A 20,168-nucleotide genomic window follows, 5' to 3' on the forward strand; every position below is an offset into this window, starting at 1 on the left:
CCAAGCACATATTGATGCTGGACAAATATTCTCGCTAACGGGGTCTCAAAATAATTATGAAGAAGAGAAGTCTCAGACTGACACATTCCACGCCGAATTAATAACAGTTTTAAGTTCGCCCTATGACGAAGGATTGCAATTAAACAATGGACAATATGTCTTTAAATGACAGTTTTAGTTGCTGTGTACTGCATCTCGACTCATTATCATTTATCTGTGTTTTTAAAGAAAATAAAAGCTTTTGACTATGGTACCACTTTATGTAATGTTGTCCGTTTTACTCTGATTAATATCTACAATACTATATTTGCACATGGAACACTTTGGATGCGTTTATGTTGTAAATGGCATCAACATATAATAATAATGATACTAATGTAAAATATTTGTCTCGGTATATAAATGTTATACTGTTATACTGTTATGTTAAGACGTTCCGTCAGTATTGATGCTGTTACTTCGTAGTCCTCTAGTTTAACTTGACTGTTTTATAACTGTACTTAACAAACGATTTTTTATATGCCACCTTTACAATTTGAGCATATCTCATCTTTTTGTGTTTATTGCAAAAGGCTTATGTATTGCCGATAATGCTTATAAAACTTAAAACTTAAACTTGTCAAATATAAGATCTACGCCACACAGACTTAAGATACATGTCATAATTATATGCATATAAGATCCGTCAAAATCAGGACAATTATTGATAGTCAAGATACGCTTAAGTAAATGTTGACAAAACTTCATTGTTGTTTTATCTTACAACAATACAAAAACACATAAATTATTCATTCTGTTCGACACAGTATGTATTATGTATTTTGTCCAAAACGAAGTTTTTATCCTATCCTTAAAGATATTAATCTCATTTCAATCAGCATGAATCCTTTATCTTCAAAGTATGCAAAATAGTAAAGCTAGTTTTTATACATAGATTTGATTCATCTTGCATGATAAAGTTAAAACATCTTCAGTTCCTGTTCTAAACTCACATATCCAGAAAATAGGGGTTTGTAATGGATAAAATCGGAAAACTCCACATATCATACATTCATGGTATATCATGTACTGGTAAACTTGGTAACATCAGGAGAAGGGCTTTAAGATAGTTGGAAGATACCTTTTGTTATTAAATAATTGATATTAAAAAGTTTGTATACATTCTGATGCTGGAGTTTCCCTTTTACCATTTTCCTACGATAAGTTTTGTTTGGATTTTGGAACATTTGTTCGGAACCTACCCTTAAAGAAAGATTAATGATACTTAAAAAATCCGATTTCATAATGAAATAGTCTACTTTCATTTTCGACACAGGTTATTAAAGAAGTGTAAAAAGTAGAATGGGGATACATTACACCGCTTTCACACATAAGTATTGTAACTATAATGCTGACAGATTGTTGGTAGTATCTTTAGGTTACTTGAGAGTTTCGGTCATATTTAGAAACCTCGTAAAAATAAGTTAATTATGCTTCTTTTACAAACGATTATTGAAATGGCAAGGTACAGTATTGTAGTTTGCGATAGGATTAACAGGTCGACAAGTTCAATAATAAGCCCTTGAAGATTATGATCCGGCGGTCAGTGGTTCGGGTCTCTCACTCTTCACATTATAAACATCGACTTAGCATTGTGTTAAAATTCCTCTAACGTATGCAGAAGATGAAAAGGCTAAGCAATTGAAGACAAATATATAGCGGTTGATAAAACAACATAACATTTTAAAATTATGTAGCAGTATATATATTGATGAAATAGCATAAATAATTAAAATGGTCTTAAGGTCTTGATACGTCTAAACGTTCGCATTTTGATTCCAGAAAAAAAAAACGGTAAAAAAATGATAGTTTTTTTGAAACGTTGAAACATTTGAAAATCAGGATTCATTTAAAAAATATATTTATATTAGGAGTTTTGTATCCAAATGAACGTCATAAGAAATAGTCTACATAAAAAGGAAATATAGTTTTCATTTTGTGAACGGCGTGGATGAGTAACCATGGTAACCGGAGTCATATGTGCCACGTTTGACAGCATCTTAATAATTTAGAAGGAAGGGTGGGGTGGAGGATTTCAACAAGCACGTCTAGATCTCCATACTGGAATATATATTTGCCAGTTTTAAATCACGGAAGTAAATGGTTGTTGTGAAATATCATTATTATTCTGTGTTGACATTGTAAGAGATTATTATTATTATTGAAATACAATTTATTGCTTTAAGGAGTACAGTGTATTTATTTATTTACTTGGTTTTGTGGGGGGGGGGGTCAACATTTTGAAATCAGGGATACCCGGGATTCGTGGCTTGGCTTTTGCATTATGGTGTTAATTTAAACAATGTGCACATTGTTTTGTATTCCACTTTTGGTCTGTCTGGATTTTTATTTAAAGGTAGTTAGAGTAGTAAGTCAATCGAGATGACCGAAAAGTGCCCAATCTGACATCAGAGTCAGATTTTTAGTAAGATTAAAAAGTCGTTTCCGAAGATTAATATTCTCTTATATATCATGGTTTAAAAGAACAGCCGGCTTCCATTGATGACATTTTAAGAAACATAAATATTGTTTGAATGATCGAAAGAGGCAATTATGGCATGAAATAACAACGAGTGCAAGAAGCCAATGCGAATGTGACGAATGTGACGTTTGGAGTCAATAATCCAGATGGCTATAGAGAACAAAGAAGAAAATGTACAAGCGAGAAATTGCATTGTTGGCTCTTAGTTCTGAACCGGCCTAAGTTATGGGGGATGCTGACCCTGAAACTGCCAATGCCTCAGCCGAAGTAAACACACAGTCACCCTCTGATGACACGCTACGTAATCAATGAGTCAAAGGTTGCAGCTTTGTTGAGAAGCCTTGTTCAAGAAATAATAAAAAGTGAAGGTCAGTAAGGGTAATAAATTGGAAAGTTTTACTAGTTATTAAAGTGTCAATACCCACAATTATTCCAGCCGGTCTTCTGAGCAAAGGGGGGGGGGGGCCCAGTTTGACTGCGCCTGGCAGACCGTAAAATTTGTGCAGTAATCCACACAGAAACTATATTCAAACACAAGTTCATTGCCATACTTTATGATACTCAATTCGTAAAATGAATTTTGTTTATTTACTACAGCACATTATGAAACATCGTACTGAACTGTACAGAACCCGGACCTATGTGTGCTCTGCATTTGAATCTTAAACATTTATCGATCGTGTATTGTGCAAACAGCTTAGAATCGTAACGCTAGTAATGCTACATTTATAGTTAATAAGTATTAGTCAGTGAAGTTTGTAGACATTAAGTAATAGTTTAGTAAAAGTTCGTTATTTAATCTAGATTTATATTATATTTTCATGTAAAATAAATAAACTTAAGTATGTTTAATATATCTTATATACTAGGGAAAACCACACATATCACTAATTTCACTATTATTAAGTGTGTTTTATGAAAGAGGGTTTAATGACGCCGAATTCCGAACCATTTAGAGCGGTATTCTAGTTGTTGAGGTTAATTGCTCCGGACAGATTGGAATTTCATACAAACAACACAAGAAATCATTCGTAACAGTAATGAAATGATATTTTTACAATTAAATCATCAATCAATATGGCATGATTTTTGGTCGGGGGGGGGGGGGGGGAGGAGGGCATGAACCATACTATACCTATTTTGTTTAGTTCATGGGAAGAGCATCCAATTTCAACTAACTGCCATTAGTTACGTTTATCAAACATCAGTTTAAAAGCTTATATTGTCGTTATAGCGAATGTAAATTGTTAACAAATTTGGTTCAACGAATAATGACATAGATTGACACCTTCACGAAACTTCAAAAAACGCGACCTATAACTGATATTGTTCTAATTACCCGAAACTTCAATACCTTCATTACACCGAACAGTTCTGTAGTTACTCGAAATGCATGTCTTAAGTGCTACACAAATTCTGCGAATAAAACAAGAACCGTCCGTCTAAATTTCATTATTAGTATACAAAATTCATTTTACAAAGCTATTCATAAACAATGTAAATATAGATAATGCAGTTTCCGAAGACCTGTTTCCATGGTAACGTACACATCTTGCAGAAATGATGCTACATTATTTTTCGAACTAAGCATCAACAAAATATTATTAGAAACCAAACATTATTTTTTTTTATCTTCGTTGCAGAATTATGACACCATTGTGGGAAATCCTACATTTCAAAGGAACGTGAACGTTCATGCATGAAAACATAAGGGCTCAGAACCATGCAAATGCTGTGGTGTTGTTTTTTACCGCATGCTTATCTTGTAACGAATCTTTGTGATATCGGATCGCCTGTGCTGGTTTAAGAGAATAGTTGAGAAATTGTGATAGCATTGGTGTCCTTATCAGTCTATCAAAACTTAATCCCAGTCATAAGTTAACCATTGTTCAAGTACTTCACAGGACACCCTTACCATATCGAGACGTTCCCAGAATATGGAACTGTTATTCAGTAGTATCTTACATGATATTTCAACAAGGAAACAATACAGTTCTTTCAATTTAATCGATGTTGCAATATTCCAGATTGTTTGTACTTTTATGTGTAAGAATTTAACGCAATGTTATTCTATTTGTTCCTGTTTGTGTTTATTGAGACTGTTGTCATCGTTTAATGGTTCTAAAATTAGTGTTAAATGGACAATATACGGCACTAATGTGTTGTGATTTCACAAAACAATTAAATAACAAAAATGAAATACGGATCATGGTTAGTGGATTGGTCATTGACATTTTGTTCAGCCCGACACAGAAGATCATCCAGCTGTTCCAGTTACCTGTGGATATGTAACAAAGGGTTACAATGATACCGCAGGTACAACCACACTAGTGATTACTTTTGTCAAGCGAAGTACAATATGCATTTTCTGCGGAAAATTGTGTTGACGACTTGATCGCTTTTTTTAATCAAACTAACTGATAAACGTTTTACCATACAGACACATTCGCCTAATGTATGCATTATAAGTTAAGTGTACGTTTTATAGCTTTTAAAAATATATCTCTATACATAATTCAAGTTTAGGCATAAGGTTAACCGTACATTTTTTCATGCATTCATGAGACACTTTGTATATTTCGAAAGAATGAGTCATATCGGTATCCTGTCTCCTTTCACTTACTTTATCATATTGGAAAGTAGGCTTGCGAATGGTAAGACCAAAAATAAAATTACGGTACACAAAGGAATGACCTATATATATAACAATCTTTTAATAGCCACAATCGTGTTTTAATCGTGAAATGGACCGGTGGTCAGAAAACAGACTCAATGCTCAAACTCTGTTTCATTCCCTGAATGTAGGGCTAATCCTTCTAAATAAAGAGCTTGAGGACAATAATAAGGATAGAGAACGAAGTACATTTTATAGTTGTATTACCTCTTGATGAAGAAGTTTGTTTCACTACCAACAAATAATGTCTAAATGCCCATTTCAGAGCAAGTTTGTTTACTTCCATCAACCTATTTCTTAAATGGTTTCGATTTGCTGTGTACCGTCAATAATAAAACATCAAGTGTTTCTGATTCGAGCTTGAATCTCATTCGTTGCCCTAGATTTAATAGTGACAAACATGGCCAAAATTCATTTAGAAGGGATCCTACATGTAGCCTCTATTCTAGTTTTAACCTTTTTTTACATAATTTGGCTTGTGACCTTATGTGTTCAAGATAAATTTGACCTAAATTTTATAGTGAGAAATATTTGTTTTAGATTTATAAACCAGATTTCATGAAAATTATTGGGCAATATATGGCCTTCAGTGTTTACAAGCCTTTTCTTAGATTTGGAATTACGATCTACTTTATAAGCACATTTGACCCAGATGCGAACTTGGCATAGTTCTTCTAAAGGTGAATCTTTTGATCCACTTAAATGAAAACGTTTTTGACCTCTTGACTTAAATTTTAAAATTAGATTTGCTTATGACCCAGGTTCAAATTTTGCTTGATTGAACAGGCACAAAAGTTCTGACAAATTTCATGACGAGTTTGCCAAAAATATGGCCTCTAGTGTATTCACCAGCTAAATGTTAACGGAGTATGCAAGACGGACCGGAGTCGGCCACAGAAGCTCACCTGGAGCAACTAGCGTTCATGTGAGCTAAACAAACTAAATGTAACTATCAATATCATTATTTTTATTTTGTTTAACCACTGATCATGGCCTTATTAAGTCACAAACTTGTCTCCCCAATCTGATGATAAAAGAACTAAACGAGATAATTTTGCTAAAATGCATGTCAGAGTTAAGGGACTTAGTCATAAATGTTTTCCAGAGAATCCGAATTTGCAACCCAATACATTTAAGGTTTTAGCTATAGGGTAATGTAAGGGTGCTGCCCTGTATAAAGACCCCTCCGGCCCTCAAGGAGCCAGATTGTGCCCTTCCTACTTCAAAATATTAAATGCTGACGATTGTTAAATATTGCTTTTGTTTTGATTAAACTTGGAATATGATAATGAATTCAAACAAACTTTACGTATTTGGTAGTTCAAAGCTAATAGTGCTTTAATTAATTAGCCCATTTCCTAACATTTTCTATGAAATTCATAATGTTTTAATTATTCTCTTTCCGAAACAATGTTCCCAATTGTCACTCAGTACCCTGTCCCTTTTCTTCAGCATTCTGTCCTTTTAAAAACCTGTTTAAAACCCTGCCTTCATCCAGATATCTTATTGGGGCACAATTCTGCAAAATGGTCTATGGTTTAATCTAATATCTCGTATACAGGCGCGGATCGTTCGACTTAACAAGTCCTCCTACGGTTAATATGTGTACAAGGGACTACTTCTTTTCTTTGTCGGAGTAATGGGTATAAAAAAAATTAGGCACCACTAAACCATCGGCACTTCCATATATGGATAGTTTTATAAGTGCGTTAAAAAACGTTTTACATTTGAAATAATGTTGCTTTACTGTGCAATGCAGTTTGTAGTAAATTGCTTTTTAGGCATATAAACAGTTATTGCACCAAATTCACAAAGTACAGCTGAAACTAAATAACTATGGAATCAAATTTAAATTTAATAATCCGCATTTCACGCTACAATGAACTTGATAAAGACTGCAAGTAATCATTGGATGGCATTTTTTTCTTTATTTGAAATTGGTACCAATAACAAATCCTTCTCCCTGTTTGAAAGCAGAGCAAATTAGTCTATTTAGTTCCTGTAACGGTGAGTTTACCGAGATGCACTATTATTACTTTTGAAATAATTCATATTTGAACACTTTTCATTATATTTTTTCATGTTTCATCGGTCACGTTCCAACCGAGAATATGATAACCAAGAACGGGTTTTCCCCGATATACGGAACTTTCGAACAAGTAACAGCTACACGACCATTCCAATTATTTGCCGATGATTTGATGGACATAATTATTACTAATGGTAAGGTGTAGTAGTGGTACGATATTGAAGTGGTACGAAGACTCCGACATCCGTTTGCCCACACGCTTCTGACGCAATGTAAATATTGGCACTTTAACTTTATATTCACATACTTTTCTTTAAGAATTACATCATATAATTCAAAATATTGATCATTTGATTTTTAATAGCATAAGTTAAAACGGTTTAGTATCGATTTGCTAAGTTGGTTTGGGATACTTAGCTGTTAGAAGTGTTATGCTTGATCAGTAGTTGTAATAATTGTTGATGTGATGCCTATGGCCGCGCTCATTTTGAATATTCCTAACGATAGGCACTATGACCCATAACACACAAAAACTAAACAAAACTTAGTCTGTACTTTCTAAATCCTTGACTCACAATGTTGTACTTATTGAAGAATTGAATGAATTAGTGAATGACATTTGAAATAAAAGAATAATAAATGGGCTAGTTGCCACTTCAATAGCAAAGACTGAGGTAGCATACCTGTTTTTTTTTGTATATTCATGTGTCCTACTAATCTTGTCAAAACAACTTACAAACTGACTTGTATTTTGTATATAAGGACTTTAATAATTGTAAATTTTGGTAAGAATTGTGTGATTGGTAGAATTACCGAAAGCACTCCCATCCCCTCCGCTATCCTCAGACACACAAAGACCAAATATTGAGTACACTCAATTAGTTAGATTCACTTTCCATTCCCACCGCCGACTTTTGGTATCTCGGCCAACACCGTCTTCGTGGTCTTGTGATTAAGGCATCCGCCTACGGGGCGGGAAGTAGAAGGTTCGAGTCTCACAAGGGGCTTGTTCTGACACTGTTGACTACGCAGCAGCTAGTAAAATCGAGGGGTACCGATTGCCTTCCTGCCTGGCGCCTGGCATTTGGGATAAGGAATCGGGGTAAAGATGTTCACGAATGTACGTGCCTCATAAGCCCAACGGGCTGGCTCTTAACTACGATGGGTGACACTATAATAAACAAACACTTTACTTCACAGTATATGGTTGGGGCCTGCTTGCTTCGAAAATTCCCAAAAACGTCACTAGCTGTTTTAAACCATCAATAATAAATATCATATATTTTTTCAGTCAGCTTAAATTGATTTGAAGCATTAGGAAATAATGGTTATTCAAATGTTTCCGGCTTATCATTTGGCCGAATTGTGATTACTGCTTTTTATGAAAATACCACATGTTCTAAAACAGTCTCAATCGTTTTGAAAATACTCTTGTCAAACTCCAAACTGTGTAACATTTAACTTGAAAACGAACTGAAGCATGTTTTTAAGCTCACAATTTGTCAAAATTGATATTTAAATATGCTCAAGAACCACAGTTATTGTTCAAGATGCAGCTGTAAGTACAGAAAACGTGTGCTTGTGTTCTGAAATATCCAGGGTTCTTAATAAGATTCGGTTGAATCCTCTCAAATAGTTAAGAAATCGACCAGCTACTACTTATTCCACTTAGTTCACTTACTTTTTCCGAGTTTGAACAGGCCAAATTGCTTTTTAAACCAACTGTTTTGGCCGGCAGTTGCGTCTTTTGAAAACACTGAATTTTAAAAAGAAAAATTAAGTTGAATGAAAAGAAAGGTTGTTCTTTTGTTTGAACTTATCATAATTTGACACCGTATTGAAATTATTCATTGAGATCAATATATAAAGTTATGGTAAAGATATATGCGGCCTAACTAAGTGCTACTCCCACATATTATCATACATAATGAGCCTTATTACAGCTGCACTTCTTACAGATGGGATGTTTTGACAACTCTTTTATTTTTTGTACGAGGAACGAGCCAATTTATGCGAAAACGCATGGAAACAAGTGATATAACACTACTGACAAAATCAGATCAGATATTTTCATATTTAAGGTAAACAAATGATGCTTAATGCATTTTTCTTTAAACGTTAGTAACGATTTTAGCCATAAACATAACTTTTCGAACGGAAATATGTAAATCTGCGATCTGATCGTTGGTCAGCAGTCTTATATTACTGGTTTGCAGATATTTACGCAAAATTTGGCTCATTCGAAAAAAAAAGAGTTGTCAAAATGATTGATCTGCGAGATTGCAGCTTTAAGGCTTTTTGTGTATATAATATAAGCTTATCATTTTAATTGTTTAAATTGTTTTCATATATTTATCAATGGTTTTCATAAAAAAAATGGCGCTTGCTCTTTTTGCTGGTACAGTCAACATTAAAATAGTTGCTTACGGCTTTCAAACCTGCAAATATGCATGCATACATATAAAATTATACTCAGTAACACCAGCTGCAAGTTGTGATATTTCACTGGATTCTTATTTGATAGGAAGTCAGGTTCTTTAAAGGCCCAGAATGTGTGAGGGCTTAAATATTGTGAATTTAATTGAATAATTCAATTATTTTGAGAGGAATAAGAAAGGTCATTTGTATATAAATACGCGTTGGTAAGTTTAAACTACTAAACATACTAAGTCTTTTTGAGAGTCACGTGATATAGATATTAGGTTTTTCCTCTTTCTGTACTTAATTCAGAATAAGCTTTCAATTGTGTTTCTTATTGCCATAAATCCATTTTTTTATACTTGGGGTTTAAAGACTTAAAAAAGGTTAAGCGAGGTAATTTGGATATTATACATACACTTAGTTAAGTTCATAGTATTAAACCATATTAGGCCTTTAAAAGTCTTGAAAATTTCAACATAAACTTATTCATACATTTTGTTCCAACCAGATAAAATAAAGGATAATCTGTAAGCAACACTCTCACAGATTTACCATTTTGACAACTTTTTTATTTTTTATCTTGGAAAGAGTATTTTTTTGCATTAATATCTGCAAACCAATGATTTAAGATTGCTGACAAAAAAGATCAGATCGTAGATTTTCTTATTTCTGTTAAAAAATAATGTTTTAATGGCTTAAACCGTTACTTACGGTTTTGTCAGCAGTCGTATATAACTGGTTTCCATGGATTTTCGCAAAAATTGACTCGTTCAAAGACAAAAAATAAAAAAAAGTTATCAAAATGGTAAATCTGTGAGAGTGCAGCTTTAAATTGTAAAGACTGCATGTGAAAATGCATATTTAACTTTAAAATGTCTATAACAGATTCCTTTTTAGTATATACATTATTTTATCATGGCTATTTAATTATAAATGAATTGGAATTTAGTTTAATTTAATTATTAAACTGTTAACATCATGTTTGTCCAAAACATTTTATCATTTCAAAGACTTGAAGGAATTTTAATGTTTTTTAGAAATTATTGTGTTGATTATTATGTTTTATTGGTCTTAATGAAAAGCAGTAATTGATTTTAAAATCTAAACATCACATTTTTTTCATTTTTAACATTTTGTTACTTTTTTTTTCGATAATGTTATTTTTGTAACAAACACTTACGACATGTACAATCAATAATTCCTTTACCTTTTTGTGGTAAAGGATCCTTTTGTTTCATTATAATTATTAGGAATTGGGAAAATGTTTTGCCATGATTAACCACCATATTTAAATTGAGTTTTGCCCATTCAATTCGAGTAAAAACATACAATTACTCTTATTTATATTCTTCTAATGCGTTTGTGTACTTTATCTCAAATGCATGATAGCTCTATAAAAGTTGAAATGAGTAGGTCATGTGGAGGCGACTTGCTAAATGTACATCTCTAAAAAAATGTACCATTCTCTCATTGCCAGTGAAAAAGAAGAATCATATATTTGAATATCATCACTTATAAACCGTAGTATAGTTTAAATTCGATTTTCATAGAGTTTCATTGGATTTAGGCTGATAGTTGTAGAAACAATTACAAGATTAACAAGTTCAATTTAATTGTTTATCAATAATCGATAAGTCGCAATTCATACATGTACAGAGATGTTGCGTTCATCGAAAAATACCGAATCACAGACACATACAGCAACACATCTATGATAGTAAAACAATTGGGCCGGTAGGACCATGGGAAGCAAACCTGAGTCAAATACTAATTATGTAATCGTAATGTAATCGTAAACCAAGCAACCATATGGTCTCAAGTGTTCACAAGCCTTAACTAACATTCGGCCTAGTGACCTATTTTTTACCCCTTATGATCCAGCTTCAAGCCTGTCCTTCATTTCATGGCAATCATTTAAAAACAATCCAATGATGTGGCACTTAAAGTGTATACAGGTTGTTACTAATACTTGAGCTAGTTTCCTACTTTTTAATTATCCCATATGACCAAATAAAAAACACGAAATAGGTTTCATGGAGACATTTTGACATAATTGTTTGACGATTGGGTCAAAATGTAGTTTCCAGTATTTACAAGCTTAGCAAAAGTTCTACCTGGAGCAATACTTACATGATCCAATTTGGAAAATAACCTAAAATTCATGCACTAAACATTTCGATCAGGTTTTAAGATGATAAAACCAACCAGCTATTACAAACATTTTCTTAGTTTTGACCTAGTGAATTTCATTTTGACCCACATGACCAAGTTTTATAAGTTTTATTCATACAAACATTTTAACCCGATTTCTTGTTTCACACAGATGTCGCACATTTGTCAACGCCCAAACAAACCCGAAACTACTACTAGACCATCACGAATATTGATAATTCCATAGCACACGGATGCCATTGCATGTTGAACATTATTACAAGGTTTCTACTGAATTGTAACTGTAAGTAACAAATGAATCTTACGTACAGTCTAGACCAATGCATTTTCCAGATGTTGGAAAGTGGCAGCTCCAAGAAATAAAACCTACTCAAACGTTGACCAATTAATCAATTTAAGAGTGTTTATCTGAAAATGACAGCACAATGCAAGTTTTAGAAATGAATACAAGACTTATGTAATATATGCCTGTCAAAGGCTATAAAAAGTTCAAATTAAAAAAGAATCTCCGCAATGCGACGAAATCAGGTTTTAAATTGTTGACAGAATAACTTTAGCCTTCGTTGTGCTATTCAGTTTCAATTGTATTTTCTTATTGAGTTAAAGTGACCTTGACCCTAGGTCATATGTAATCCCATGTAATCCTTGACCCTTGACCATATGTAATCCCATGGAAACCCTCTAAAACTCTTAATACATATCAAGTTTGGTTTTATTATGACAAACCTAACAAAAGTTAGTACAAAAGGATATCATATATTAGTAACAGTAACCTTGTCCTTGACCCTAGGGGCCCCAAACGTTCTTTCAAGGAAATTATTTATAACATTTTCCAAAATACCAGGTTTGGTGACAATATGTCAACCCTAAATTAAGTAATTCACGGTTAACCATTTTCGAATTTAAGTAACAGTGACCTTACCCTTTACCATGACTTTCTGTGCCCTAGATATAATCCCATGATATGTCTCGATACACTATGTATATATACCAACTTTGGTCGCCGTATGTCAACCCTTACTTTAGTTATTCAGAACCAACTTTTTCCTATTATAAGTAACAGTGACATTGGCCATGACACTAGGAGCCCCAAATTAGTCCCTAGTATTGTACATGTCACATAAGGGCTTTTGGCTCTTTGTGGTTTTAACAAATTGTGTCTTGAGAAATATGAGTACCATAATTATGTCATTACCGAATATAAGCTTTATTGAGACCTTGAATTGTGTAATCTTGACATATTGTGAAAATTACCTTTTGTAACCTTTAGCTATTATGGCTTTAAGTTATTTCGACCTTGACCTGTTGTGAGCTTGACCTTTCTTGACTTATCGTGTTATTAAGCTTTTTGGGGTATTGTTACCTTGAACTTTTGTGACCTTTAGAGAGTGTTATTTTGAGCAACCCGATCATTGCGTTTCTACATGACACTTTGTTTCCGAGTGGTAAACATGTTTACTAAAAACAGAATATTAGAACTGATTAAGACGCAGAGTAGCAATAATGTAGCATGTAGAACCCTTACAGAATTACAATTCACTAACATAGATATCATATGCGACAAATCCTCGTTTTTTAACAAACCTTTTATTAAATTACCTACACTGATAACAGAACGGTACTTGTTGACCACTATACATGTAAACTAACACAATAAAAGCGCATATAAAACCCCAAAATAAATAAATAATCAAGACCTTATATTATCGTTAAGCTGTCGTTTAAACTCAATATACACTGAGTACTCGAGAAGTTGCCAATACAAGATACAAGATACAATTCTCCTTATTTAAAGTCGGGTATAACATAGAAAACATAAGCTCAAAGATCTATTTGCCAACATGAATTACAATCATACATTACATAAAAACACTGAATTGGTGACCTGGAAATATATATATATTGAATAAGGTAACACTTGAAAAAGGATATTTACAAAGCTGTTTATGTATACTCACTAACACAAACAATATGGATTAGATCACTCTCAAGAATAATAACATCAACTAGTTTTCCCAAGTGTAAGGCAATCCCCCACTCACACTGCTCCGTTAGTTGACAAACTAAATAATGGTTAGTTCGTTGAAGAATATAAATTAAGGATAATAATGTAATATATTTCAAAAAATAAAGTTGCAAGTAGCATAATGTACATGGAAATAGCAGCATGGTATAGTTATGTGTAGATGGTAAAATATATATTTTCTTTTGTTACTATGGCTTGATAGAAAAAGTCTTTTGAAAGTAATGCGTATCGAAGGGATATAATTTATGACTGTAAATAAAAGTTCTTATAGATATTGCTGACATTATCAGAAACAGTTATGTACAAAGACATGGCCGCTCCTATGCTGGGGGCAAGCCCTACCTACAGGCAACCATCCAAGTGTCTGCAAGGCCATTGCCCTGACAAGTTAAGCACCTACCGCTGTGTACAAATGTTAATTGGATATACCAGATCGTAACAAGAAAAACATTTTTAAAATATTGCCGAAAAAACACAGTTTTAAAACTTTTTTTTCACGTTGAGAATTTGCAAGATGGACCTGCCATCTTAACTAAAGGTAGTTTTTAGAGCCTCCCCCCTTTTTAGAGGCTATTACACATCCGATAGGCCTCAAAGAGGTAACAATTATATCATTTTAGTTGTTATTACTGATTACACATCAAACGGTTTTCAAATTGAGCATATTCTGGTAAAATACCGTACAGATATTTGTAAATTTTAATAGCGATACATCGTACTCACTGAAATGTAGTGTTACCAGTTGAACTAAATGAAAAAAGCTCATAATTAATGCGTAATAATTGAAAAAAAACTTGTAAAACATTGTATTGAATATTTCCTTTCCAATTTTGTCTGTGTGTGTCTTGCTACATAAATGCCAAACACCAAGACAGTATTTGAAATTGGATCTAATAAAAGATAAAGGTAAATAACAAGCTTAGTATTAATTGTCATAAAGTTGTTAAGTCTGTGACGGATATTTAGTGGCCTAGCTGCTTTTAGCACATTTAAGAAATCTGGGTATCAAAATTTAATAAACTATCTATCCCAGTTCAAAAACGTTTACCTTTCTCTTCACAAACAATAGTGAAATTAAATATATGTAATTGCTTTATGTCTTAAACAGGCATGGAACCAACTGAAATTCCCTGATATCTGTTAGGGTAAGCCAGCATTTGTTCGAAGGTAAACCAGTTGATCGAAATGTTATTTTATTCTTCAAAAAAATTTTTTTTTAAATATCATGATTGATAAAAGACGGATTTCAATATTAAAAACCTTTTCCCGCATATTTTACAGGAAAATAAACACGAAATTGATACTGCATTTTATGCATCGTGTTAATTTCACAAGCTTCTATTTCATTTAATATCGAAACCGGTGAAATTGATATCACTAAATTGCTGATTCCAGTAAAAGAACACCGTATTATAAAAATATTTATACTTATGCGTTAAAAAGCCGAAAAAACTAATCAAATATATTAATTTACTAATGTAAAGTTCCCTTTAAGAGAGTTTACTGTTTGTTATCAAATAATCCGTTTTAAAAGTTTACTATAACTGCGTACAATCCGGTGACTTTGCTCTATGATATAATAATGTGTTGATCTAAAAATCAATATGGCATCTCCAGGTACTTGCCAACATCCTTAAGAAGTTTGAGGACCGTTTGTGCAAGCGTTATTTTAAGTTGATTGGACAAAGAAGAACATAAAATTTTGACCTTGCCCTTAAATCGTCCGGAAGAAATATCTGTTCAACTTCTCCTTCATCTTATTTTGTCAGTATATGGTGTTCCTAGATTGACTTCATATAGTACTATTTATCCCAACACATAAGCCAACATACTCATATCTATACATACTATATACAGAAAAAGTCAGAAATCATATTTTTTCCACTTTTTGTTCGTAGATAATTTGCTGGTTCATTGGCTGTAGTGAAGAAATGGAATCATTAAATACTTCGCTGACATAGATAATGATGCTGTCAGACTTTTAATTATCCACTTAAAGTACTCTTCGCACCGGATTCTACAACACAGTGTTGATGTAAACGGGATCCTCTGCAATCACATGGAAAGATTCAGAAAAACAACGATGCCATACGGAAAGGAACGATTTAATGGTTTGTATTGAATTAGGGTTTTGAACCAAAGAATTGATAGTATCAAATTAAACGTACGTTATATGGTTATATAGTTTTGTGTGATTACTATTTTTTATCTTCATTGAGTCAGTATAATAACTTGTAAAACATTGTTGCTTCTAATTGAGATTTTAACATATCTTGATCGTTATACATACAAAAGATCACTTAAATATGCAGAAATACAACACAAACTGTATAAATATAACATAGTTTATACCTTTCTTGACATTTCCGTAGTAATTGTGCGACCTTGAATTTGACTCATCCAACGGCGTGTATACCTGAGAATTATCGTGACTGAAAAATAACGGTAACTGCATTCTACCCAAAATGTGATGGATATGCGTGCATAGACACCAGGGTACAATTACAATTTTAAAAATCGAGTATCTATTAGCTGTTATTTACTTTATTAGCTGAGCATGTATAGTGTTATTCTGCAACTGAATGCAAATAGTTCAAAGCGGAACACTGAAAGGCAACGATGAAGACATGTACCGAGACATATCACCATACACACCGTTGTGTTTATAAAGCGCTTGGTGTTATATTTAGGAAAATACATCACCATTATTGTATGTTGATTTCTTAATTGCGTCAAATGCCAAACACCTTACTGTATAAACAGGTGAATGCTAAAACCCTATAAAATTGTTTTACTGATTTTTTTTTTTCATTGTGTTGCATTGTTATCACAGGTATGACACAAGTGACGTCTTACAGTTTCAATGTATTATGTTCATGCTTTTATCTTACCAGTTTTCTCCCTTTTCTGAAATTAAATCGATGGTAGGCATTTAAAGCAACATACTTATATTTTTTGTTATTATTTCAATAATCAATATAAATATATTTTTAATGTGCATTCTAAAATACCACGTCAAAACCAATAATCAAAAGATTAGGTTTTATGTTTAAACTTTCGACCACTTTGCTTGTTTCTGTAGTTTTGATATAAACATATTGTTCCGTTTACAATTAGACACAATTCATTTCCATCACTCACTTTGGTAATTCAAGCTTGATTTAATGCATACTTTGATAACATTTACCATTCACGTTTTTTTTATTTCATTCGGGATTGTTGGGATGAGAGTGAGGTTGTGTACTGCACACAAACTAGTTTAAACCCCCAGTATAGTTACACTTAACTGACCGTTCCAAGGCGGATCTATCAATCCTTGTTAAACACACCTAGTTTTTATTAAGCAAAAATATACTGTGTTGTTTGTGGAATTTTGTTTTGTTTATCCATGTTTCTGGTTTGTGGTTTTTGTGTTCTGGGTCTTAAGCGTTTACCCTGTGCCTAAAACGGGGTTTATGTTTAAAATTTCGGAAAATGAGCTTATTTCTGTAGTTTTTCATTCAAATATTTAAAAATATAAGTGCTACATATATTTATATGCACACGCACCTAAATGACATACAATAATATTATAGCGATCAACGCCTAATGATTTAAAACATATTTGTTAGATGCTTCTTGTCCTTCGTTACGAGCGATGTGGTACTGTTCATGTTGATGACAGATCCCATCCTATGTGATTGCATTGATAGGAAAAAATAGTAAAATTGAAAAAAATATTAAATTACCAACTTAATTTGTAATACTAACTCAGAGCATCATAAACCGATGTATCTGTTTTCGTTGACAATTCCTCGAAGGTCTGGGCTGCTTTACGGCTGGAGCTGTTTGTACCAGATCTATGAATTAAGACATACACTTGTGCCAACTCTATATTAATTTATGGCAATTATGCTTGACTAATTTAATTTAGGAATACAGTTAAATAGATTTTCCAATTTTGAAATTATATTTTATTCAATAAATCGTATACTTTTTGTTGTTATTGATATGCATGCATTATGTATTCAATAATGACTTTTTACCAATCAAATTATTTCAACACTAACACTAGTCAAAATATAACATGTGAACAATTAAATAAGGTTGTATGCGATTGGGTGATAGACATTCCATTCCAAACTCATTGCATATGCTGTACGTGTACCTTATTTATGAACGTTTTACGTCTGACAATTTCAATGTATTATTCCATGCTATTATCTTACCCATTGTCTCCTGCTTCTGAAAATCAATAGAATGGTAAGCATTTAAACTGCCATATATGTATATGAGTGTTTACAGATGATCCTATTTTCAATGTATACATATATTTTTAAATGCCATGTCAATTCCTATCATGTGAAGAAAGTTTTGATAACAGTAATCTGACATATATTTATACACATATGAACACCAATTACTAACAACAATATTATAACAATCAACGTTTAGTGATTAAAAACAAAACATATGTGGTTCATGATACTGACGCTGCGTTAAGAAAGATGTTGCTTATATTACACTTCCTGTGTACGAAGGTACTCATGCGATTGCATTAATCAAAGATAAAATAGTACTGCATTATCAAATTCAATTGTGATACTAACTTAGAGCATCGTAATCCGATGCATCTGTTGTCTTGGATAAATCCTCGTACGTCAGGGCTGCTATACATCCGGGGCTGTCTGTTCCAGATCTATTAAATTAGACAAACACGTGTGCCCACTGTATGTTCATGCATGTCAATTATGCGTTGTAAGTTTCATAATGGAAAATTGTTTCATGGATTTTCAGATTGTGAATTAATATGTTATTTAATGAATCGTTCCAACTTTTTGTTGCGACCTTGATATTTTCATATATTACTGATTGGTCAATATGTTTCCAGAAGTATTTACAAATCAAAGCATTTCAATACGAAAGCTAGGAAAAATATAACCATGGACAATTTATTAAGGTATTATTCGATTGGCTGCTGAACATTCGATGTCAAACTCATCCCAGGTATTATATGTACTCCTGAAATAGTTACATAAATATTCTAGTTTAAGGTTTCATACTTTATTTAGTAAATCAAAAAAAATGGTATCTATATCACGAATCTCTGTCGTAGTCAACCTGATACACATATATGTAAATTTAGCTATATTTTGATTGCGTGCTTTAAATAACAGACATGTTTTAAACAATATATGTTTTACAACATGTTAATGTCTTGTAATGTAGTACGCTGTCAATACATGTTGAAGAAGAATATTTTGCAAATAAGTTCACTGTCAATACATGCTGAAGAAGAACAGTTTGAAAATAAGTTAACTGTCATTATGTTGAAGAAGAACAGTTAGCAAGTTAGTTCGCTGTTATTACATGCTGAAAAAGAACAGTTAGCAAATTAGTTCACTGTTAATAAATGCTGAAACAAAAACAGTTTGCAAATTAGTTCACTGTTAATAAATGCTGAAGAAGAACAGTTAGCAAATAAGTTCACTATCAATACATGCTGAAAAATAACTTTTTGCAAATTAGTTAAATGTCAATATATGCTGAAGAAGAACGGTTTGCAAATAAGTTCACTGTCAATACATGTTGAAGAAGAATTGTTAGCAAGTTAGTTCGCTGTTATTACATGCTGAAAAAGAACAGTTAGCAAATTAGTTCACTGTTAATACATGCTGAAAGAAAAACAGTTTGCAAATTAGTTCACTGTTAATAAATGCTGAAGAAGAACAGTTAGCAAATTAGTTCGCTGTCATTACATGCTGAAAAAAAAAGTTAGCAAATTAGTTCACTGTTAATAAATGCTGAAGAAAAACAGTTAGCAAATTAGTTCACTGGCAATACATGTTGAAGAAGAACGGTTTGCAAATTAGTTCACTGTCAATATATGATGAAATGGGAAACCCACGAATGAGTTTTAAGAGAAAAGTCTTCACTGAAAAGCAAACACCAACACGGATTGTCCATCTGGACTAGCTGAAATCAAGAATCTGGTTGAAAGACAATATCAAATGTTGACACATGTATTCATTATCAGTATATACAACATAAGGTCAATATGAATAATTATTCAAACATGCTAATGCAAACAGTACAATTCATATAATTCAATATGGTTGGACATATGATGGAATAATTCAGGGATACAATCTATACATAGTTATCATTATAAAAAAATAGTATCAATTATATTATAGAATATTATAATAATTATTTTCAATAAATATATAACAATTTCAGCTCATAACTAAACATAGATACCAAGAATTACAAGTGTTTGTTTACGATTGGACTAATGTTACACCATTGCAATACAAAACTAGATTGGTTGGAATATAAAATTTCT

This window comes from Mya arenaria, chromosome 5 (assembly GCF_026914265.1).
Source record: "Mya arenaria isolate MELC-2E11 chromosome 5, ASM2691426v1".
NCBI classification, from domain to species: Eukaryota; Metazoa; Mollusca; class Bivalvia; order Myida; family Myidae; genus Mya; species Mya arenaria.